Source organism: Lissotriton vulgaris, chromosome 7 (genome assembly GCF_964263255.1).
Source record: "Lissotriton vulgaris chromosome 7, aLisVul1.2, whole genome shotgun sequence".
NCBI lineage: Eukaryota > Metazoa > Chordata > Amphibia > Caudata > Salamandridae > Lissotriton > Lissotriton vulgaris.
This window is the reverse complement of record NC_141695.1, coordinates 677,077,842-677,102,111: the sequence shown is the minus strand read 5'-3', so window position 1 is coordinate 677,102,111 and position 24,270 is coordinate 677,077,842. Positions and strand designations below refer to the sequence as shown.

The window sequence follows — 24,270 nt, the reverse complement described above, 5'->3', positions numbered from 1 at the left end:
GTGAGCGCAGCTCTGGCGGGAGTGCGTCCATTGACAAGTACATCGGAGAAGTGATTCTTTTACCCAAAGTAAGCTGTACCCCTTCCGGAGAACAGTACAATGTCGCATATAGTCGTTTTAACAAATCTAAACCAAGCAGATTTTCATTACAACCTGTCGTCAAAATCAAGGGTGCTTTCAATTGACACGGTCCAACAGAAATAGACAAAGGATCAGATATCGGGTTGTAAACAGGGGCGCCTGAAAAACCTACGGAAACATTTGTTGAGCCGGACAAAGGTGCGCCAGGGAGTTTCGCATGAATGATAGAACTTTTTGCGGCACCAGTATCCAACAGAAACGGTTCGACTACACCTGATGTTGCTACTGCGACATAAGGCCCACTCTGATCCACTGGAACTGATACTACTCCCTCTCTCTGTCCATGGCTGTCCTAGTACCCATTTTGCTGAAATCCCTCATCCACTTCACAATAATCTTCAACAAGATATTGCTGGGATCTATTTTGTTGAGCTGACTGTACATTTCGTTGATCAAAGTGATTGGAGGGACGGTCATTCGTTTGTGGAGGCATAGCACCTTGCCCTCGACCTCTAGAATTCTGCACAAAACCACCACGACCTCTCTGAGCTGCTGCTGCATTATTTTGCGCTAAGATTGGACATTCATTTTTGTAGTGACCCTCTTTCTTACAGTACGCACACTGGTTCCACTGGTATTGAGGCCTGGTTGAACTATAATCTGTCCTCTGATACGAATTCTGTTGCATATTAGTCTGATTCGTGCGAGGCGGATACGCCTGCTGTAAAAGAACTTTAGTCTTTAAATCTTTCGTTTTCTTCTCTGATTTTTCCTTTTCCTCTTTATCCCTATTTTCGTAGTACTGTGCAGTCGCAAGTATTTGCGCAGTTGTGGAAACAGCCCACGCGCTCTCTGAATCCTTTAATTTATTGCATAATTCAGGTAACAAATTATGCACAAATTTATCGACAAACAGTCTTTGTCCTCCTTCAGTGCTCATATCCTGACCACTATGATCTACAAAAGTCTCTTCGAACCTCGTGAAGAAGTCGGAGACACTTTCATCTTTCTTTTGCTTGCATGCGGATAATTTATCCCAATTAACACGCAACGCAGGCATCAGAGTCTTCATTAAGTCAATTATTCTACCTGGAAGATTAGCAATTAGGGGTTCGGGTTTTGCACCACCCGTTTGCTGACCATCCGCTGCAGTGATAGCTGCCCAATCACCACCTAAGGCTGCTTGATGATCCTCCCTACGAATTTTAGCCCACACTGGTTGTGGAACTACATTGCCAAATAACATATCGATGTCCGCTAAGTTCATTATACAAGCTTCAACTGTCTGTGTTAATTCCTTGTAATATCCAGCTGGATTTTTACGCGGATCTGGCAAGGCCTGTTTCACCGCTAGCACTTCAGCTCGCTTCCATGGAATGTGTATCCACACTCGTTGGAACTGTGCTGGAGCAGCTGCAATACCCGCATTATCATCACGTTGTATTGCTTCGCGCCAAATTGGAGGAACCTCCCTCATAGGATATTGGCGACTTGGCTTCATTTTACCTTTCTCTAAATCTCTCGGCGAACGAAGAGATGGATCATTCCTAAAACTTAAAATAAGTTCCATCGCTTCTTTTATATTATCACCCACTATCATTCCTGCAGCAAACTCTTTTTGAATTTTAATTAAATCTTCCAAGTCTGATTCAACATCATCTTCCTCTATTTCCTCACGTAACAACGAGCACATCTCATCAAAGACGTACCGTTGCGTTGGTTCCTTCCACTGCATAAACGTATCTAGTACATCTCTCGTACTATATCTTCTAACTTTCGTAATCCATCTGAGAGCCGTGGAATCTAAAACTCCCCGTTCTTCAGTACTTGGTAGCTGACTACGTCTCTGAACTGAATCAGGAGTAGGAGTCTTAACTAAAGATTTATATAAAGGAGACAGTATATTAGCAACAGAATCAGTTATTTTTCGACGTACAGAAAGTGGAGTTAACACACTTGCAGACGTAGAGAACACAGTAGAGGTAGGAACAGATAGCGAGGTAGTAGGAGTATCGAGAAAAATAGTTTGTGATGTAGTAGGTGTAAGCGAGACAGATACAGGTATAGAAGTCGGCAACCCAGGAAGAGGAGGAGCCGTAGGAACATTCACATTAACCACAGGAGGTACAGGAACTTGATTCTGAGGAACAAGAACACCAGGTTGTCCAGCAACCGGCAATTGGACATTCGGTACAAGTTGGGCCGTAGCACCTTGTGCATACGGTGGAGGTGACCGTAACAGATAAGACAACAGAGGATCGTTTTCGGGATCCTCCAGTATCTTAGCTGTTTTCGATGGCAAGGCAGGGTAGCACTTGTCAATCGCTAAATTATGCTCTCTAATTGCTACATCTATGGCCTTTTCGCACTCATTATCTTGCAATTGTTTAGTTGCTTGCTCTAGAGTTAGCTCTTCTTTCTCTTTCTGTTCTTTCTTCAACCTTTTCATTTCCCTCTGTTTGGACTCTTTTCGCCAAAAACGGAAAGAATCAAACATTGCCGGCCGGGCTTTCTTCCTAAACAATTTCGCTTCTAAATTATCAAGAATCTCGGGTTCAAAACTACCATGTAGTGGCCAACTAAGGACACCATCCTTCTTACAGTAACGGACCCATACCTCATTATAAGATATAGGACCCACACCATGTTTACAATATAAGTCATAAAGGGGAGTCCCAATCGGAGGAACCAGACAGGAATCCTCCAATCGTGAGTCATGGTTGCAACCGAAACAAGACAACATTTTCCGACTTACCATTTTCAGTCTGGAACACAAAACAAACAAAACACGGAACAAATATGTGCACTCGAACCAAGAACTTAGGCCTACCAAAACCAAAATAATGTATCGATACCCAAACTGAACCAAATAGATTATCGTAACCAGAACAACTAGTGATAATCTTACGAAACCAAACCAAACCAAGAACCGATCAAGGATTTTAACAATCCTCACAAAGTAACCAGCTAGCTATCACTAAATACTTAACTGAGGCACTGAAGACGTCACCAAGGAGAAACCCGTCACGTTTCGCTGTACTAAGGGCTGCACCTCGGGTCCAAGACAGGGCGACGGTCAAGGCAACGGCCCACTGCAGCCGTCCTGAACGGGAACCCTCGTGGAAGAGAACTTCGGGCCACTTTTGCGATATGCCGGGATCGATGAAGTGGGGCGCCTCCCTCGGAAATCTTCACACGAAGCTCCTCGAACTCTTCAGGCTTTTGGACCGGTACCGAATGACGTCGCCCCACGTTGGGCGCCAATTGGAGTTCTGGACTTTTTGGTTCCGTCCAGAGGTGTCAGGGAACAACACCCAAAGACCCCGGAGTTCCACCTGCCTTGGTGCGCAAATGAACAGAAACACGGGCTTCTCGATGGTGGCGTCAAAGACCAAAGGTTTATTACTGCAGGGACACAGAAGTCACAGAAACTACGCATGGGCAGTAACCAGGAGCCTGTTCGATTTGTACATTGAGGGTTGCTCCTTATATACTAAAAATTGTGCTTCAGGCAAATATTTCACATGTCAGTACATTCCTAAACCTTTGTATCTTAAACAATAAATATTTGGCGTTACACAGGAACTGTCGATAATATCTGATGCCAAACATCACGAAGAGGGGTTCCCACTAGTCCATCACAATCCCTTGTCAATATTGCATTCAAGAGCCGGACCGCCTCATCGTAAAGTTCGTTACCTCCCCCTAATAAAGGCCCAGAAGGAAAGGAGCAGAGCCAGGTGCAGGAGATAGGAAAGCGGGATAAGAGATGTTTGTGGGTTGTAAATGGGCAAGACTACCGGCTTCGGCCGCCTAATCATGATCGGGACAATGGACACGAGAACCAGTTCAGGTGGGCTGGCCTCAGGCAGAGGAGGCAGCCTTTGTCAAGTCATGCAGCTACAGCGTGATCTGGTTTAAGGTACACGTGTCATGAAAGAGGTGAATCTCCGGCTAAGGCTACGTGTCCTTAATCGAAATGAAGTGATCAGAGGTTATTGCGTATGTGAGGGCAAGAAACACAAAATGGCGGACATGATCTAAGATGGATGCCGTGGGTAGATCAGAAATGTGTTCATAACAGGAGTGCTCTTGCTCGTATCGTAGCGAAAACACCAGGATATGCTAAATGGATCATTTGCGGTTCGCTGATACTAATATTATATATTTCCGACAAACTTGAAAACACGGGTTCAAATCGTCACGGAACCTCAGGGTTTCCCTTGTTTTTCTTGAAGGCTGCTATATTGGCGGCGGCTGTGGAGTACACCTGAATTAAGGCATTATAGGGATGAATTGAAAGTGGTACTTTCATTGTTGGGGGCTGTAGGCCATATACCCTGGTTGTTGTTTATTAAGGACTCCTTCCGTGCCATGCACATGGAGGACCTATGGACCTCGCCTGAGGAAGCATGTCCAGCTATCTCCAAAAGTCAATTATCTAAGACCGTGAGAGCTTACAAACTTACAAGAGTAATACAGAGAGTAGCTATAACAAGCTTAACACAGGTGTTTCTTGATTTTAAGTCAGTGTATCAATTTGAATTGATTCTAGACCAGATTCAGCCACCGTTAGCAAGGAGGCTATACTTGCAATTCAGATACAGAACCCTTCCGCTTTATGCAGTAACTGATAAGTGGGCTGGACATACAAAGTCTGTATGCCCAGGATGCATGGTGGAGGAGGAAACTCTGACCCATGTAATGTTCTTTTGCCCTGCGTACAAAACATCTAGGGCAAAGTGGATCATCCAATTGTGTAAGAACATGGGCATTAGAAATTACCGAGACCTTCTAAGGATTCTGAAATCTGACGCTGCATTAGTACATGCTGTGGTCTGCTCAAAATTTCTCTTTGCAATGTGGCTTAAAGGAAGCTATATAGCTACCAGTGATTTTGTTCCTTTGGATACTTTTTTACGTACTATGTTGGGATGTTTTGCTCTCTTTTAAACATTATTGTTCGCTGACTTTCAGATCTTTTTTTTAACCTTAAATTATGTTTTTATAGCCTCAATTATATGGTTGATTACCTGCACTCCTACTGCCACCTTTTGCACAACGTATGAATTTGTATGAACTGAAATTGCAATTGGCAATGCTGCTATTGATTATGTTTTAATGTATTGTAAAAATTACCTTTGTGCTTTTCTGGCTGAAATAGCCGCAATAAAGCTTAATGAATTAATTAAATTGTATTTCTTATTTTATTTATTAAAGTAATCTCTTTTTCTAAAATGGATTGGGATTTTTCTTGTTGTGTGTTTTTATTTCACTTTATTATTGTTCAAGTGCCGCATAAATACTTTTCAGTTTACACATTGCCTCTAGGTTAAGCCTAGCTCCTTGCGTGCCAAGCTACAAGAGGGATAAGCACAATTGATTTTTGTGGTTTACCCTCACATGGATTGTGATTATTCTTTGAAGTAGGCTCCCACCCCATTCAACAGATAATCCAATTTCTTATAGAGTGTTTACATTCCTGTTATTAATTCCTTTAATTGTTTGTTGAATCGGGCAACGAACTGGAATTGTGATGTGTGTAGTTATGCAGATTGCAGACTTGAAGTGGAACTGGAACAACTAGAAGTGGTCTTTATGGGCCACCAACATTTTTACCTGGGCTAGATGATAGGAAAAACCCAAACACTGAACCTCTATCACTCTATACAAATGCAGTATAGCCCTTTCCTATCCAGTGCTTAATTTGAACCAGTGGTTGCAGGCAGGTTCCATTGGCCCTCATTTTTGAAGACTAGCTCTTACTTTTCCCCATTAGACTTTGACCCAGAGCGAGAGAAAAAAACACAGACGGCGGAAAGTAGGAGGGGGAGAAAGATGGAAAATCAGCGACATCGAAAGCAGAAATGAAACACAAACTGAAACAGTGAGACAAAGGGGCAGGGAGTTTCTGGTGGTGGATGTAAGAGGCATGAGGTGCAATCAAGACTCAACAGCCTTGGTATTCATCACCCCGGACATGCAATAGTGCCTGCCATGGGCGTGTGAATAACATTTTAAGCACCAGCACTAATTCTTTTATACATTAAGTACTGCTCCTACCACCTTAAGGATCGTTACATTAATGGAGCTCAGGTGCTCCCCATGAATTACTTCCAACTCTAATGAATACACCGCTTCTGGACAGCTTCCTCTCTGTGCCACTGCCAACCCTGTCAAGTCAAGTCAAGTCATGAAATTTGTATAGCGCACTACATACCCAGAGGGTTTCAAGGCGCTTAGGAAGGGGAGGAGGATTATTTGTCAAATATCCACGTTTTAAGCTGCTTTCTGAACGCTAGGTGGTTCTGGGTGAGGCGAAGGTAAGCGGGGAGTGAGTTCCATGTTTTAGCAGCCAGGTATGAAAAGGATCTGCCTCCCATGGTGGTCTTGTTGATGCGGGGTACAGTGGCGAGGGCTTGGCTGGAAGAACGTAGTTGGCGGGAGGGGGTGTAGAAGGACAGTCGAGAGTTGAGGCAATCTGGTCCGATGTCGTAGAGTGATTTGTGTGCGTGGGTAAGCAGTCGGAAGGTGATTCTCTTATTGACGGGTAGCCAGTGGAGGTCTTTAAGGTGACCAGAGATGTGTTCGTTGCGTGGGATGTCTAATATGAGCCTGGCTGAGGCGTTTTGGATTCGTTGGAGTTTCTTCTGGAGTTTAGCGGTGGTACCTGCGTAGAGGGTGTTTCCGTAGTCCAGTCGGCTCGTGACCAGAGCGTGGGTGACTGTTTTCCTTGTATCGGAGGGGATCCAGCGAAATGTTTTTCTGAGCATGCGAAGAATGTTGAAGCAGGAAGAGGATACGGCGCTGACTTGTCTGTTCATTGAGAGTGAAGAATCTAGGATGACTCCAAGGTTCCGTGCGTGGTCTGTCGGGATGGGTGCTTTTCCGAGGGCTTCCGGCCACCAGGAGTCGTCCCAAGTGGAGGGGGATGTACCTAAGATGAGGACTTCTGTTTTGTCTGAGTTCAGTTTCAGACGGCTTTGTTTCATCCATTCGGCAACTTCTTTCATTCCTTCGTGTAGGTTAGTTTTGGCGGTGCTGGGATCATTGGTGAGGGAAAGGATCAGTTGAGTGTCGTCCGCGTAAGAGATGATGTTGAGGTTGTGTTGGCGTGCGATGGCCGCGAGGGGGCTCATGTATACGTTGAAGAGGGTGGGACTGAGTGAGGATCCTTGAGGTACGCCGCAGATGACTTCAGAGGCCTCGGACTTGAATGGAGGAAGGCGGACTCTCTGGGTTCTTCCGGTGAGGAACGAGGTGATCCATTCAAGTGCTTTTCCTTGAATTCCGATGTTATTGAGGCGTTGTAGAAGGGTGCTGTGGCAGACTGTATCGAATGCTGCAGAGAGGTCGAGGAGGATGAGGGCGACTGTGTCTCCATTGTCCAGTAGAGTTCGAATGTCGTCTGTTGCTGCGATGAGGGCGGTCTCAGTGCTGTGTTTTGCTCGGAAGCCAGATTGTGAGGGGTCGAGGGATTTGTTGGCTTCGAGGAAGGCGGAGAGCTGGTTGTTGACGGCTTTCTCGATGACTTTGGCCAGGAATGGAAGAAGTGAGATGGGGCGGTAATTTTTGAGTTCGGTGGGGTCCGCTGTTGGTTTTTTCAGAAGGGCGGTGAGTTCAGCGTGTTTCCAGTCTTCTGGGAAGGTAGCGGAGTTGAAGGAGAAGTTGATGACGTCTCGGAGGTGCGGTGCTATGACGGAGTCTGCTTTGTTGAAGATGTGGTGAGGGCATGGGTCTGTGGGGGATCCTGAGTGGATGGAATTCATCAGGCGGATGGTGTCTTCAGTGGAGATTGTGTTCCAGGCGTTAAGGGTGTTCACGGGGGGAAGATGTTCGGCAGATTGTAGGGTGTGTTGGTTTCCGGGTTGGTTGTCAAAGCTGTTGTGGATGTCTGCAATCTTGTTGTGGAAAAAAGAGGCTAGGGAGTCGCAGAGGGTTTGAGAGGGGGTGATGTCGTTGAAGTTGGCAGAGGGATTGGAAAATTCCTTGACGATGTTGAAAAGTTCCTTGCTGTTGTGGGCGTTGTTGTCAAGTCGATCCTTGAATGCTGTTTTCTTGGCTTTTCGGATCAGTTGGTGGTGAGTGCGGGTGGCGCTTTTGAAGGCGTCCTTGGTGCTGGTGGTTGGGTCTTTTTTCCAGGCCTTTTCAAGGGAGCGGCAGATTTTCTTGGACTTCTTGAGATCATCGTTGAACCATGAGGCTTTCTTGCTGCCAGGTTTGCTTTGACGTTTTTTCAGTGGAGCTAAGGTGTCGGCGGTGTTGGATAACCATAGGGTGAGGTTGGCGGCGGCTTCGTTAGCGTTAGCAGAGAGGGCTGGGGTGTTTCGAAGGAGCGATGCGGAGATTTGGTCCGTGGTGATTTTGTTCCAGTTTCTTTGCAGGGTAGGTTGGGAGTGGTGGATGGGTTTCGGCTTGTTGTAGGTGAAGTGAACGCAGCTGTGGTCGGTCCATAGGAGCTCCGTAGTGTGGCTGAAGGAGACATGATTGCTGGATGTGAAGATGGGGTCGAGTGTGTGACCTGCGATGTGGGTGGGGGAAGTGACTAGTTGTTTAAGTCCGAGGTTGGCGAGGTTGTCCAGCAGGGTGGCGGTGTTGTGGTCGTTTATCTTTTCAAGGTGAAAGTTGAGGTCTCCTAGAAGAATATAGTCTTTGGAGGGGAGCGCGTGTGGAGAGATGAAGTCCGTGATGTCTTCACTGAATTTTGCGCGGGGTCCTGGTGGTCTGTAGAGGAGAGTGCCTCTGAGTGTTGTTTTGGGGTCGATGTGGATCTGGAAGTGAAGGTGTTCGGAGTTGGCGAGGTTGGCGTCAGAGCTGGTTGAGATGCGGATGGATTTCTTATGGACGATAGCGATTCCTCCTCCTGTGTGGCTGGTACGGTCTTTGCGAGTGATCTTGTAGTCTTCAGGGATGGCAATGGTGATGTCTGGTGCGGAGGAAGCATTCATCCATGTTTCCGTAAGGAAGGCGACGTCTGGAGAGAAGGTGTCTAGTAGGTTCCATAGGTCAATGGCGTGCCTGTGTACCGATCGGGTGTTGAGAAGGATGCATTGTAGGTGGTTGGGGTCGGGAATCTGTGGTGTGGTTGTAGCGGAGATGTTGTCGATGCCGCTGAATTTACAGGAGTAGCAGGAGAAAGGTCCATGGGTGTGTCCAGGAGCGGCTTGGACGCAGGTGGGGGGGCGACCGGGGTTAAGGGCTAGGAGGGAGGCGGCGTCGTAGGTAATGCGGGAGGGCTGGGCAGCGCGAGGGGCAGGGGGTCTGGCACTAGGCGCGGTCCAGGCGCGGACGGGCGTAGACGGGCTTACCTTTGGCGCACCTTCGGCGCGGATTGGGCGCGATCGCTGCGCGTGACCGCTGCGCGCGGTAACAACTGTCATATATGGATAGTGGAGGGGGAGGGGCGAGGGCGTCTCAGCTGGGAGGCGGGTCGGGCGCACGAGGAGGACAACAAATCAACAAAATGGAGGCGGGGGGAGGAGCAGATCGTAGCGCTGTTGGCAGGCGCGCTGACAGACTAAAAACACAGCCAAAATCAATATCAATCGCGCTGATAAGGCAAAGCGCTAGCACACAGCAGGCAAAAACAATTTCAGTAATGGCACAGATCCTTCAGCAGAGCGGCGCTACGATGCCCAGTTAAAATCAATACTAGCACACAGCCAAATTCAATATCTATAGCGCTGATAAGGTAAAGCGCTAGCACACAGCAGGCAAAAGCAAATTCAGTTATGGCACAGACAGGTCCTTCAGCAGAGCGGCGCTACGATACCAGGTTGCAGCCAGGAGCACAGGGAGCGACCACTCTGTCCGTGAGGAGGAGTGAGTCACAGCGTTTACAGCCGAGCAGCGCTGTATTAAGGTTAGTGGGAGGGCGTCTCAGCTGGGAGGCGGGTCGGGCGCACGAGGATGACAACAAATCAACAAAATGGAGGCGGGGGGAGGAGCAGATCGTAGCGCTGTTGGCAGGCGCGCTGACAGACTAAATACACAGCCAAAATCAATATCAATAGCGCTGATAAGGCAAAGCGCTAGCACACAGCAGGCAAAAACAATTTCAGTAATGGCACAGATCCTTCAGCAGAGCGGCGCTACGATGCCCAGTTAAAATCAATACTAGCACACAGCCAAATTCAATATCTATAGCGCTGATAAGGTAAAGCGCTAGCACACAGCAGGCAAAAGCAAATTCAGTTATGGCACAGACAGGTCCTTCAGCAGAGCGGCGCTACGATACCAGGTTGCAGCCAGGAGCACAGGGAGCGACCACTCTGTCCGTGAGGAGGAGTGAGTCACAGCGTTTACAGCAGAGCAGCGCTGTATTAAGGTTAGTGGGAGGGCGTCTCAGCTGGGAGGCGGGTCGGGCGCACGAGGAGGACAACAAATCAACAAAATGGAGGCGGGGGGAGGAGCAGATCGTAGCGCTGTTGGCAGGCGCGCTGACAGACTAAATACACAGCCAAAATCAATATCAATAGCGCTGATAAGGCAAAGCGCTAGCACACAGCAGGCAAAAACAATTTCAGTAATGGCACAGATCCTTCAGCAGAGCGGCGCTACGATGCCCAGTTAAAATCAATACTAGCACACAGCCAAATTCAATATCTATAGCGCTGATAAGGTAAAGCGCTAGCACACAGCAGGCAAAAGCAAATTCAGTTATGGCACAGACAGGTCCTTCAGCAGAGCGGCGCTACGATACCAGGTTGCAGCCAGGAGCACAGGGAGCGACCACTCTGTCCGTGAGGAGGAGTGAGTCACAGCGTTTACAGCCGAGCAGCGCTGTATTAAGGTTAGTGGGAGGGCGTCTCAGCTGGGAGGCGGGTCGGGCGCACGAGGAGGACAACAAATCAACAAAATGGAGGCGGGGGAGGAGCAGATCGTAGCGCTGTTGGCAGGCGCGCTGACAGACTAAATACACAGCCAAAATCAATATCAATAGCGCTGATAAGGCAAAGCGCTAGCACACAGCAGGCAAAAACAATTTCAGTAATGGCACAGATCCTTCAGCAGAGCGGCGCTACGATGCCCAGTTAAAATCAATACTAGCACACAGCCAAATTCAATATCTATAGCGCTGATAAGGTAAAGCGCTAGCACACAGCAGGCAAAAGCAAATTCAGTTATGGCACAGACAGGTCCTTCAGCAGAGCGGTGCTACGATACCAGGTTGCAGCCAGGAGCACAGGGAGCGACCACTCTGTCACCCTGTCACCTCCTGTAATGAATTGAAATCTGCCTCTTTGACATGACGATTCAGTAAAGGGGGTGGTGATGAACAGAGTGTCTGAATTAAGCAGACCACTCACCACCCCCTTTTCTGAATCATTTTTGTCCACCATAAGCGTGGAAGGGTATACTCAGATGTGAGTCCCTAGCTCATTGCACCATCAGGATTCAAGCAAGCCGGGCCGAAGACGGCTGAAATGTCAGAAACCGGTCCCCGGTAGCTTGTTTCCTTCCCAGTATAAGAATTGGCTTCGTAGTTTGGTCTGCCCTGTTCCCATGATGCACTGGGCCAGGGTCAGACTAATTTGCATATAGACAAGTTCTGAGCTGGGATGGTGCAGTGAGCTAAAAAACGGTGATGGATCAAGCCCTGATCTTTGGACTGGGTAAGAGTGGTCTGCTTAATTCAGACACTCTGTTCATCACCACCCCCTTTTCTGAATCATTTTTGTCCACCATAAGCGTGGAAGGGTATACTCAGATGTGAGTCCCTAGCTCATTGCACCATCAGGATTCAAGCAAGCCGGGCCGAAGACGGCTGAAATGCCAGAAACCGGTCCCCGGTAGCTTGTTTCCTTCCCAGTATAAGAATTGGCTTCGTAGTTTGGTCTGCTCTGTTCCCATGATGCACTGGGCCAGGGTCAGACTAATTTGCATATAGCCAAGTTCTGAGCTGGGATGGTGCAGTGAGCTAAAAAACGGTGATGGATCAAGCCCTGATCTTTGGACTGGGTAAGAGTGGTCTGCTTAATTCAGACACTCTGTTCATCACCACCCCCTTTTCTGAATCATTTTTGTCCACCATAAGCGTGGAAGGGTATACTCAGATGTGAGTCCCTAGCTCATTGCACCATCAGGATTCAAGCAAGCCGGGCCGAAGACGGCTGAAATGCCAGAAACCGGTCCCCGGTAGCTTGTTTCCTTCCCAGTATAAGAATTGGCTTCGTAGTTTGGTCTGCCCTGTTCCCATGATGCACTGGGCCAGGGTCAGACTAATTTGCATAACGGTGATGGATCAAGCCCTGATCTTTGGACTGGGTAAGAGTGGTCTGCTTAATTCAGACACTCTGTTCATCACCACCCCCTTTTCTGAATCATCTTTGACATGACAGCGCCGTCTCTCTTAATAACAATCCTCCAAGAAGATGGAAGAACGCCACCTCTAGCCAGAACCAACACACTGTCCTCCCAATCGTGGCACACCTCTGCTGCTGAGTGAGATCACACACTCACTTTGTTACCCCAGTGAAGTCTCTTGCTCTCTGTGCTTTCAGTGCGGCTCATCGGTGTAGGGAAAATGCTTCGTATCTGCAGTGCAATGTGTGGTAATACAATCACATAGGACGTGATGCAATGCATAACAGGCCAGACATTGGTCTGCAGTGGCGTTATATTTAGGAATCTTATATTGTCAGCTGCGATCCTCCAACCAAGCCCTTGCCACTGTTCCTCGCATCAACAAAACCACCATGGGAGGTAGATCCTTCTCCTACCTGGCAGCTAAAACCTGGAACTCACTTCCCACTCACCTTCGTCTTACTCAAAACCACCTAGCATTCAGAAAGCAACTTAAAACTTGGATATTCGACAAGTAACTCCCCACCCTCCCTCTAGCGCCTTGAGACCCTATGGGTATGTAGCGCGCTATATAAATTTCTTGACTTGACTTGACTTGACTATTGTTTCTGCCCACTAGGCCAGCCAAGCATTGGATGGTACAAATCTATAATAATGCTTCTAGAACCTTCAATATCTCCTTTGGCTAATGAAATCCTGTTTTTTTTGCAGAATTGGAAGTCAGCAAACAGAATGTTAATAAGTGTATTTTGACAAGAGTGCTTTATCTAGAAAGAAAAAGAATACATTATATTCCGCACTAGTGTATTTTGCAAGTTGGGGAAGGCTGCAGGGCAGATTATATTACACCAGCCCGAAAACATTGCAATCACACGGGTTCTGTTTGTCAACTATGTCCTCATTCACAAGCAGGACAGAGGGGCATGAGGCACCTACCGGACCGTATGCATTCTGACACCATACAATAAGTTTAAACGTATAAACGGCGCCTTACATGCGGAGTTCGGTGCCCACTGCAATGAATTACAAATTTCTGAGTAGTTACTGTACAATATTCCTCGGGTAAATTGTGGGAGGTTTGACCAATAGCTACCGGGTGCGGTAATCGCCACATTGCTTGAAATTCCGACCCCTGCAAAACAAACTGTGGTTTAAGCATAGATCGAAATTTATAGCACAGCGGTGAACGGGTGCAGAAATAAACGCCTTCACCTTTTCCACTGGTATGCCTCTCTTGTATATGCCTTGTTGTTTATCATTTGCAGCTTACTTTGGCATTGCTGGTTAGAAACGAGAATCAAAACAAAAAGAAAAGCTAATTACATCCGAGCAGCTTGCCAAGAGCAGCAGAAGGCCTGCCCTCTTCGGCTTCACGGTCCCAGGACCTGGAGAACGCATCCCTCGCTGGCAGGTTCAGGGACTTCTCCGAGTAACTGCTTTGTGATTGCACTGAGCTCTTATCTTGACAACCCAGGAAAGTTATGTACTTTGCGCTCACTTTGTTTCGCCAGAGGGAAATTGAATTGCATCTAGATGTGGTGACGCAAAGGCGCAGAGGAAACTGGACCCCGCAGACCCGTAGGCGTAGCAGCTGTCATCACCTCCGCTGCCGTGACTGTCAGGGGGGCCACGGGGTGGGCTCTCAGCCCCTGTGAGTTCCTTGCCCTGGCTGTGAGTCCAGCAAAAGGAGAGTTAGACATTCCCCAGTTCTACAATCAACTAATGAAAAGGAAGCCCGAGTGCCTCGGGACATGCTGGCTTTGTTCAAGGCAACATGAACATGCATCTTCCAGTGAGGAAGGATACCGTCTCACAAAAAACTGATTTTTAAAAAAGGTTTCGTATCGGTCATAACAGAAGATATACATCATCTGTACAAGTGAAGCCCAGGTTTTCATTCAGTGTTTGCACATATATGTTTTATCCCGAGTCCTTATGAAACATGCTTTCAATTAAATATGCCGAAGATGAAGGCAGAGCTATCACAGTCTTTCCGGGAAGGGGGTGGGGGGGGGGGGGGGGGGGGGGGCTAGGAGTCAGTAGTGGCCAGTGAAGGTTAGAGCGGTGGGGCGGGACGGAGGGCTCTACAGACAACGACGAAGGAAAATTAAATATTAATCTTCTCTCATCGTCATCTGCCGACCCCCCAACCCCGCCCCACCGCTCTTACCTGCACGAGCCACTCATGAGGAGTAAAAACATTTAGTCAGGCTCGCACAATGGTGTATGTGCAGGTTATAGGGCGGGTTTAATACACGCTTCCAATTATTACATGATAGTTGTATAAGCTTTATTCGAGACAATTCTCATAAAAGCACATAAAATCAAGACAATTTACTCAAAATACATAATCACAAGATAAAAACTTCATTAAACACAGTGCAGCACATACAACATCACAGATAAAACAATTTATACCAATTACGCAAAAATTATGAAAGGGAATCCCTGCTTACCTACTACCCCCCAGATACCGTCGTCTTATCGCCCAAGCCCAACCCATGAATTTGGCTACCCCCGTCACTATCGAATCCTGGTTTGTTGTGCGTAGGATTCTTAAGGCCACTGCACTTTCGCGTGTCCCCAAATTTTTACATACCGGCGAGAGCCATTTTCTCCTCGGGTTTGCATAGGCTGGACATGCGAAGAGAAAATGGCCTAGGCTCTCCTCGGCATTTTCGCGAGCAGGACATAGATTGTTAGTGGGTCTGTGCCAGCCAGATGTTAATTTCTTAAGGGGGATAGATCCTGACCTTAACTGGAAGACAAGTTTCCTGTCCATCGGTACCGTAATGTTGGACCAGTAGTTTTCTAGGACGGGAAAGATTTTGGTCTCCAGAAAACGACCAGACATAGAATCTGTCCTGGTGTTATTTAGCATCTTGCCTCCCACCCATTCCCAGTATTGCTCTTTGAGGGCTTCTTTGCTTGGGAAGATTTCTCCCTCGGGGTTATTCCAGAGATTCGAAAACCCCAGATTTACCAACATGGTTTTCAGGTGTTTTAACCATTTTATCTTATGGAAGATATCTTCCTTGATTATCCACAGAAAGCCCTCAGCGTACTGTCTTATTTCTGGAGTCGTCCAAAGACGTCTCCAGTAAAGAACTGGTCGCAGTCGAGCTCTGTCGACAATCGTTCGTCTGCCTAACTCCAGGAACAATGGGATTAGGGGGGTGCTCTGTGGAAGTCCAGTAATCCCTCGCATGAACTTGTCCTCGGAATTCTGGAGAGCCACCAGACTATTCCAAGCCCAAAGTTCCGCGCCATATAGGGTGGCACCCAAAACCTTCGCATCATACACTGTCATTGCGGGTTTTATAGGTTTTGTTTTTGATTTACGGTGTTCCCCCCTTAGGGCACCTGAAAGCTGCTGGTGCTTCAGGACTACTTTGTTCACATGATGCGTCCAGCCAGTCCCCCCCGCGATCTGCACTCCCAGATACGTGAATTCATTAACTATGTCGAGCCTGCTGTTGTTTAGAGTTATTTTAGGATAGCTTCTACGTCCTGCAGAAAAGGCCATTAGTTTGGTTTTTCCAACATTTACCTCTAGCCCGTGTTCCAGGCAAAAAGCATCAAAAATGCTCAATGCACGTTGCAGCCCCATGGGGGTCTTAGACAAAATAAGAGTATCGTCAGCGAACATCAGGATCGGAACCCTGGTGTCCGCCAACGATGGGGCATCTACACTAGCCCTCAACATTCTCTCGACTATCCCGTTAATGAATAACGAGAAAAGTAGAGGGGCCATGGAACAGCCTTGCCTAACACCCCTTTCCACAGGGAAGTCCGATGTTATCTCCCTACTATCTCCCCACTGGACTCTGGCAAAGTTGGAATCATGCAGTCGCATGATTAGTGTTAGCAGTTCTGCAGGAATCCCCAGCTTTTGGAGAACCGACCATAGCTTGTACCGGGGGACTAGATCGAACGCCGCCCGCAGGTCGACAAAGGCGACGTACAGGCTGCCCCTACCCAATTCGACGGTCTTCCACCGCAATATGGTGAAGCGGAAGACCTGGTCGATGGTACTAGTTGCTCGCCTGAATCCCGCTTGGTATGGGGAGAGGGCGCTGTTATCTTCTACCCAGTCCATTAGCTGATTTGTTACCATTCTCCCGACTATTTTCTGCATGGTGGCTATTAAACTTATAGGTCTGTAATTAGCAGGCAATGAGCGATCGCCCTTCTTGTGGATGGGGATAATCGTTGCACCCTTCCAAATATCTGGAACCACTGCCCCCTTTGCTAAGGCATTTGCCACAAGGAGGGTATATCTCGCCCATCTAGTCACGTCATGTTTGAAGATGTCAGGGGGGATGCCATCTGGGCCTGGCGCTCTCCCACATTTCGTGGAACAAATGGCGATTTCTGCTTCACTAAGGGAGAATAAATCCTCGGTTGCATAAACCAGTATTATATTGTCAGCAACCACAGATTTATTACTTTCTGCGTACTGTGGCCCAAAGTAATCGACCCAGGATTCCACTGGTACATTGTTGTCGGGTTTAGCTGGGCCCGCACCACTACCCCACTTGATAATTTTCCAGAATAACATTGAGTCTTTATTATCAGAGGCTTCTTTTAATTGGGCCCAATGATCTTCGTCCCATTTCTTTTTGGCGCGATAGATGGCTGATTTATAGAGTTTTCTATTTTTTGCCACTGCGGCACGATCCCTGTTCCTTATTGCATGCCCCAAATCTAGACGTGCTACTCTACAGTGGTTATCAAACCACCTACCCACTACCTTGGTTTTCTTCCCTTTACTTTTCCTAATGAAAAAACATGGTCTTAGGAGGGAGAATAACCTATTGTGGATTTCAGTGATACTGTTGTCCCCTGGCACCACTGGGACTACTGCTTCAATTTCTGAAATTGCACGATCGACCTCGTTATTAATATATGTCAGAATGGCCTCATTTGCTAGTACCTTGGGCCATTTTAACCTTCGCTCGTCGTTGCTTAAAAGAGGGGTTTCGTCGTGTGTCTCAGTAGGGTTTCCTAGACCTGTATTCCACCACTTATGTGACACACATAGGGGGTTGTGGTCACTTTCAACCCGGGGCCTAACAGCCATGTCGACAACCCCATTCCACAGTTGGAGACTACACAATATATAATCTATTCGGCTCCTATTGATACCATTATCAAACGTGTAACTGCCCTCCTTATCACCGGGTGTCCTGCCGTTAAGAGCTCTTAGGCCGTGTTCCAAGCAAATTCCATTTAGCAATACAATCTCCTTTGTCCATCGCTTCACGGGTTTTAAATTTAGAGATGGTACTCCCCAGAGATTATCCTCTTCGCTCTCCATAAAGTCATTTGCACAGTCCAAGGGTTCAAAGGTCCTGTTTAAGTCCCCAACAATTATCTTTACATTTTCCCGGGAATTGACCTCCATGACATCGGACAACAACTCAATAGTGGATAGACTTGTTACTTTATCTCCTCTTACATAAACATTATATAAGTCTATTGGTTGGCCTTTTACGAAGGAGAGTCTGAGAGCTTGTAGATCAATTTTTCCCGGGTCTAGGATTTTTATATCAATGTCCAAACCTTGTCTGACCCAAACAGTTAGGCCACCCTTGGGCCGCCCTCTTCCCCCTTTTGAGGCCGGTATACAGTAATTCAAGTACCCTAGGCAGAAGAGTGGATCACAAGCCCAGATTTCTTGAAAGCAACAGATGTCAAAACCACTTATGAACTCCACCCAAAGTTGGGAATCCAACTTACTAGCCAACCCAGCGATATTCCAAGATAAAAGAGTACCGCTGGTCACACCTGTCCCGACCCGAGCTTTGACAAGTGGAAATACATGGGCTGACATTGGGCTTTCCATTGGACTAGTCAGCCTATCCAAATCATCTGTTGGGTCCACAATTGAATCATTTGTTGAAGAATATAGGACATTTGTATTTAGTGTTCCTAGTCTTGAACCTCCTTCTCCAACCACACACCCAGCCTCGATGTTGTTCTCCATTAGATTTATAGAAATGGTATTACCACTAGCATCACGTGTCCCTTCCACTTCTTTTATGATTCCACCCATGCTATCAATACCAGTAAGTCAATACCCCCAGCCCAACTCCTGCCAACCCACATAGGAATTACAATATGTATGTGGTATATGATTATAACCGACAGGGGGAGGTGGTATATGATTATAACCAACAGGGGGAGGTGGTAAAGAAGTAACTTGCCATGGTACAATGGGGGGAATTAAAGGCTCATTGAGTAAACTAGTAGTTACACTTGAGGGTCGGGGGTAAAAAAAGGTAAGGTCCACAATACCAATACCGCCCTTATTTGTTCCCCATCCCTGCCTTGTTATCCATCCCACCACCCTAGGGTCTTGAAAGTTAACCACTATACAGTCACCCCCCAGGGTTTTTGGTGTATAACCCATCCAGTCAATTCTCCTAGCCCCTATTATTAGCCCATCAATATCACCCGGCAGAGGACGATTTTCCTTTAACCAGTGCATGGTCTTGTTTTTGAGCATCTGGAAATTTTCTCTCTGCCCTGGGGGTAAAGGTGGTACATTGATAAGCACTGCCACATAGGGGAAGGAGTCTGGGGTAAGATTTATTGGGGGTTTTCTATGAGGTGGCTTTGGCAAGGGCGGTGGGATAGATTTGGGAACTTGGGTAACAAGTTGGAGGGCAGGTTTCTGCGCCTGTGATATGTTATTTGCTAGGGATGATGTTAAAGATTTACCAGCCGACTGGTATACAATAGCCCCATTACCACCGCCCGGGATGTTTGGAGGTATACATGTATTGTTGGTTACGTTTACTGGTGTTGGTGCTTTACCCACTTGCTGACACAAAGTGACCACAGCGTCTGCAACTGCCGGTTGGTTTTGTGTCTGGGCTAATATGGGCTGTGAAGGATGTGTTGTAATCGACTGCGATGGTTCAGAACCCGCAGTCACTCTCTCAGCCCTATCTACAGTTTTTGCAGTGGCTTTGGCTGGAAGTTTATTTTGTTTGGGAGGTAAAGGGGAGCCATTTCGGGGATTCCTACCCTTGTCCTGTACATGAGGGTTATTTACAACCTGGGGGTTCGAGTTTGTTTCCACCCTACTTACTTTAATCAGGGATTTTATAGAATAGAAATTGTCTAAAGTTGTCTGCTCAAAGTGGTTCAACCTATCTGTGAGCTTAGCAATTCTATCCTCAATGGGGGTAAGTAGCAGTTTAAACATTTTTTCCAATTCTGGAAGCACATTTTTAAAAGACACAACATTTTCATTACTCAGTACATTGGCAGCAGAACAAGAAATGTCCTCTTTGTCTTGATTATCCTGGGATACAGGAATTGTTGGTATTACACTTCCTGTACTTTGGACTTGTTCATTGACTGCCCTCCCGATGTTGACAGGTTTATGTAGCTTCCTGAATTTTTGTGGAGGTCTGACCATCTTTTTACATTTTTTTACGGAAGCTGGACGTTTCCTTTTGGATCCAGTATTGGAATTGGTCAATGTAGCCTGAAGACCCAAATCAGAGTGCGGTGATGTGTGGGATATGCTACCACAAGAATTATTTGCATCTGCCACAACACTCTTGTTTACTTTGTCACCCTGAGCCTCACGGTGTTCGTATGTAACTGGGAGGTTCACTGATGATAAAGGGGTTACCAAAGTGGGGTAGGCTACATTTGGAAATTTGTCTGTAGAGTTCTTAAGTATTTCGATGGATAACCTGCGCTCGGCACGCTTCTCAGCCAAAGTTAGTTCTTTGTCTATTGTCAATGAGCGATTAAAAAAGAATTTGTCAAGGGGACCAATGGCCAGCGGACCAGGCTCCGTAGAAAGAGGCATCACATTGCTGATTGCAGGGCTTGTATTAGCAGTCATTGCCATAATGGTTACAGAATAATGCAAAAAAGTGTATGTCACTTACTGGGATAGATGTTAAATGGGGCTTGTAAGAGAGATGGCCCAGCCCGGCCTCCTGCGGCCCCGGACGGCCACAGACGGTCCCGCCCTTGTCCCGGGCTTCTCCCGGCGCCCTCCCGCGCGCTCCCGCGCAGCGGGGTTGTTGTAAACTAATAAAGAGGAAAGGGTGGGGCAGGGGGCGTGGCGAACAGGGAGAGCGACCCAGGTGTTGAGGGTTGACCAGCACGCAGGGGCTCCTGGTAGTTGGAGTCCCTGCCGGTCCGCTCGCAGCCCTGTGCCTGCCTGACCTCACTTGCCCAATCCGGTGTCAGTTCCTGAGATACAGCGCCCCTGAAGCACACAGCTCCTCGCACCACGCGGCGAAGCGGGACCCGCGGAGCGGGTCCGGCGAGGTGCTGCTTCTGCTGAGAAGGGTCCAGGTAAAAGGAAGGCAACCACAGCAACGGTCAGAGTAGCAGAGAATCCCACGACGATCTTCCAAAGGCTGTTTTTACCACTGCTGGGGCAGGGGGCGTGGCGAACAGGGAGAGCGACCCAGGTGTTGAGGGTTGACCAGCACGCAGGGGCTCCTGGTAGTTGGAGTCCCTGCCGGTCCGCTCGCAGCCCTGTGCCTGCCTGACCTCACTTGCCCAATCCGGTGTCAGTTCCTGAGATACAGCGCCCCTGAAGCACACAGCTCCTCGCACCACGCGGCGAAGCGGGACCCGCGGAGCGGGTCCGGCGAGGTGCTGCTTCTGCTGAGAAGGGTCCAGGTAAAAGGAAGGCAACCACAGCAACGGTCAGAGTAGCAGAGAATCCCACGACGATCTTCCAAAGGCTGTTTTTACCACTGCTGGGGCAGGGGGCGTGGCGAACAGGGAGAGCGACCCAGGTGTTGAGGGTTGACCAGCACGCAGGGGCTCCTGGTAGTTGGAGTCCCTGCCGGTCCGCTCGCAGCCCTGTGCCTGCCTGACCTCACTTGCCCAATCCGGTGTCAGTTCCTGAGATACAGCGCCCCTGAAGCACACAGCTCCTCGCACCACGCGGCGAAGCGGGACCCGCGGAGCGGGTCCGGCGAGGTGCTGCTTCTGCTGAGAAGGGTCCAGGTAAAAGGAAGGCAACCACAGCAACGGTCAGAGTAGCAGACCGTTGCAAGCTTTTCCTTCCTCGACCATACACCTCCAACACAGCTCTTTGGTCGTGCACTCTACCCTGTCTCTGTCACATGCATCTCAGCATCACCTTGTACACTTGCCTGCACATGGTAAAGGCATAAGTATGGTAAACAGTTGTGTGGTAAAGGCATATGATTGGTAATGAAGGCGTGGTAAAGGCATGCGTGATAATGGCATGCGTGGTTCTTGATAAATCTAAGACAGCTGTTTACTTCAAAGGTACTACCTGCTCGCCAACAGAGACATAGAGTTGACAAGTGGGCCCCCAGAGTCAATGCACCGCAGACCTAACCTGCAGCGACATTGCTGTACTTTACCTTTTACTCACAGGCAACTGTGCTGATGCAAAATAACAACAGAAGGGAGGTAGAGTACAGAGATAGGATTCTTACTCCACGGGCACTGTTACATAAACAAAAGGAATCCTACTCACAGTGGACTGGGAGAGTGTAGACCACAGATGTGGGGACACTCAGTGTTTTGTAAAATACCCCTCACACACCAACAGGCCCCTTGGTGTCATGCTTCATCATTGGGGTCCTCGCACCCCTCTAACGGGATGCGGCGTGCTACGACCTACGACTACGCGGGAGCACTGAAAGTATAGACTATGTGTAGTGTGTGTGGTGTGTGTGGTGGAAGTGGTAGGGTATTTTTAATGTGAGTGGTGGGATATGGTGAAAGTTTAAAAAGTACCTGGCTCGTAGGTATCAGGAAAAAACTTTATTCACAACCTCGGGTTGGTACTAATAAAAGAAGTGCAGTTTGAGGTAGTTAGCTGTCGTAACTATGGACAGTACCTCTGGTGTGCGTCGACATGTTTCGGAGCTTGTGCTCCTTCTTCAGGACAGGGGCACAACTTCCCCACCTTACTCACGTTTTTCTATATAATGTGTAACTAACTAAAAGTGAAAGACTATTTACAGTGATATAATGGTAAACTAAGTCTGTAATGTGCCTACAGCGGTATTAGTCCATGCAGTTGCATGACCTGAAAGAACAAAAACCAAAAAAGAAAATAAATTTGGTTGCCCTGATTAGGGTGGCTCAAACAGGTGCAGTCACCTGGAGCACCAATGATGCATTGATCCTGTAGAGGAAAAAGACACACAAGACACACAACAAAAATAACACACATAGAATTAAAAGAAGCACTTTGGTCATACTCATTGTGTAAGGTTTTCTTGCTTCATGAGCATTTCAAGAACTTTGGGGTTTTGTTGCTAAATTCGCAATCTAGATGGACAAAAACTCGGTTTCAGTATTTTGTACTCACTGTTTGGGTGGGAAATGGTATTTTTGTATGTTTACCCAATACTCACAGGCTCGGGACGAATTTACCTCCGTGCTACCCCTTATGCTGCTCCGCTGGTAATGGCTGTGGGAGCTCGCCCTGTCATTTTTATACTCGAATTCCTTAATAAATTTGCTGGTCATAGGCTAATTGGCGGATGCGCTCTAAACCCATACATGGGTAATCCGTTTGCTGACTGGTTAATTGACACTCCTTATTAGGTATGTCCGGTTCGCGTAAGTATTCGGCCTCGCTGTAGTGAGGACGGCTAGAGGTGCGCATGCGCGGGAGTAGATTGATGTGCGCACGCGTGTGCATAGTAGTTACTTCAGCGTGTGGAGGTCTGAGAGGTGCATGCGTGTTCGAGACGCGTCTGTGCCTGTTCGTAGGAAGTCTCTAATGCGCATGCGTGACTTTCTCAATGTGGTTTAATACAGAGACGCTAATCATGGTGCAGCGCGAGTATGCCTTCTGATGAGTTATTGCAGTGATGTATTTACGCAGTCTTAATGGAAAACGATTTCATTAGACCTGTAAATGTTCATAGATTTCTAGACCCCCTTTACAGGAAACAGGACATGTAGCTTCACTGTGCAACACTGGTGTTCTTTTGTTTATAATACTGCATCGCTGGAATGTCACTACAGTGTGTTTGGTTGCTTTTTATGTAAACATAAAGTAGAGAGGGCCATCAAGGTCCTTTAGGTAACACGTTAATAGTGAGCCTGCAGAGGATGTTGGGTTTCTAGCCGAATTAATGTAAATTGGACAACTGGCTCCAGGGAACTTCATCATTTAGACCATGGGTGTGTGTGCCCAGACGGAACACCCATCGTTGTTCTTTCTGGAAAAGGCCCTTTTCCGATGGCATGTGTTCGATTATAGTCCATCGGAAATCATTCACACAGTGTTGTTTTTCCAAGTAATGGGATGCCATTTTAGTGGTTGACTTTTGTGTTTGCCCACTCTCGTTTTTACAGGCCTTGTGGTCATGCCTACATATTCTAAACCACATGGGCATGTGATCATGTATACAACATTCTTCGTATTGCAATTTGTAAATTGTCGTTGTTCCCAACTTGTACCATTTCTGAATGTTAAGGTGTTGCTTTTCTGCGTGAGATGGCAACTGCTACAATTGCCACAGGGAAAATGTCCTTGGAGCCCAATTGTGGTCTGCCTCGTCACGAGATTCTGTTTGGGTCTTGTGTGGACCTGTAAATCTTTCAGGTTTCTACCTCTGCGGTGTGCATGCATCGGTTTCTCTAGATTCAGATTACCACAGTTCAGTATCCTCTAGGGTTTGTTTATAATTCTGGACACCTCATTGGACACTGTGGAGTAGGTCGTGACGCATATTAGTCTTTTGTTTTCATCTTTACTCTGTGGTTTATCTTCCAAGAGTGCATCCCTATGGTTGTTCTTGGCTCTCTTCATCGCCTTGTCAATGATCCTTGTGGGGTATTGTCTTTGCATCAATTTCTTTTTCAAGTCCCCAGCTTGTGTCTGAAACTGGCTCAGTT

At 47.5% G+C, this 24,270-nt stretch overlaps 1 pseudogene; it reads right to left on the bottom strand.

Annotated features, from left to right (window-relative positions):
* The window catches only part of LOC147702232 (uncharacterized), an 87,564-nt pseudogene that overhangs the window by 62,102 nt on the left and 1,192 nt on the right, over positions 1 to 24,270 (bottom strand).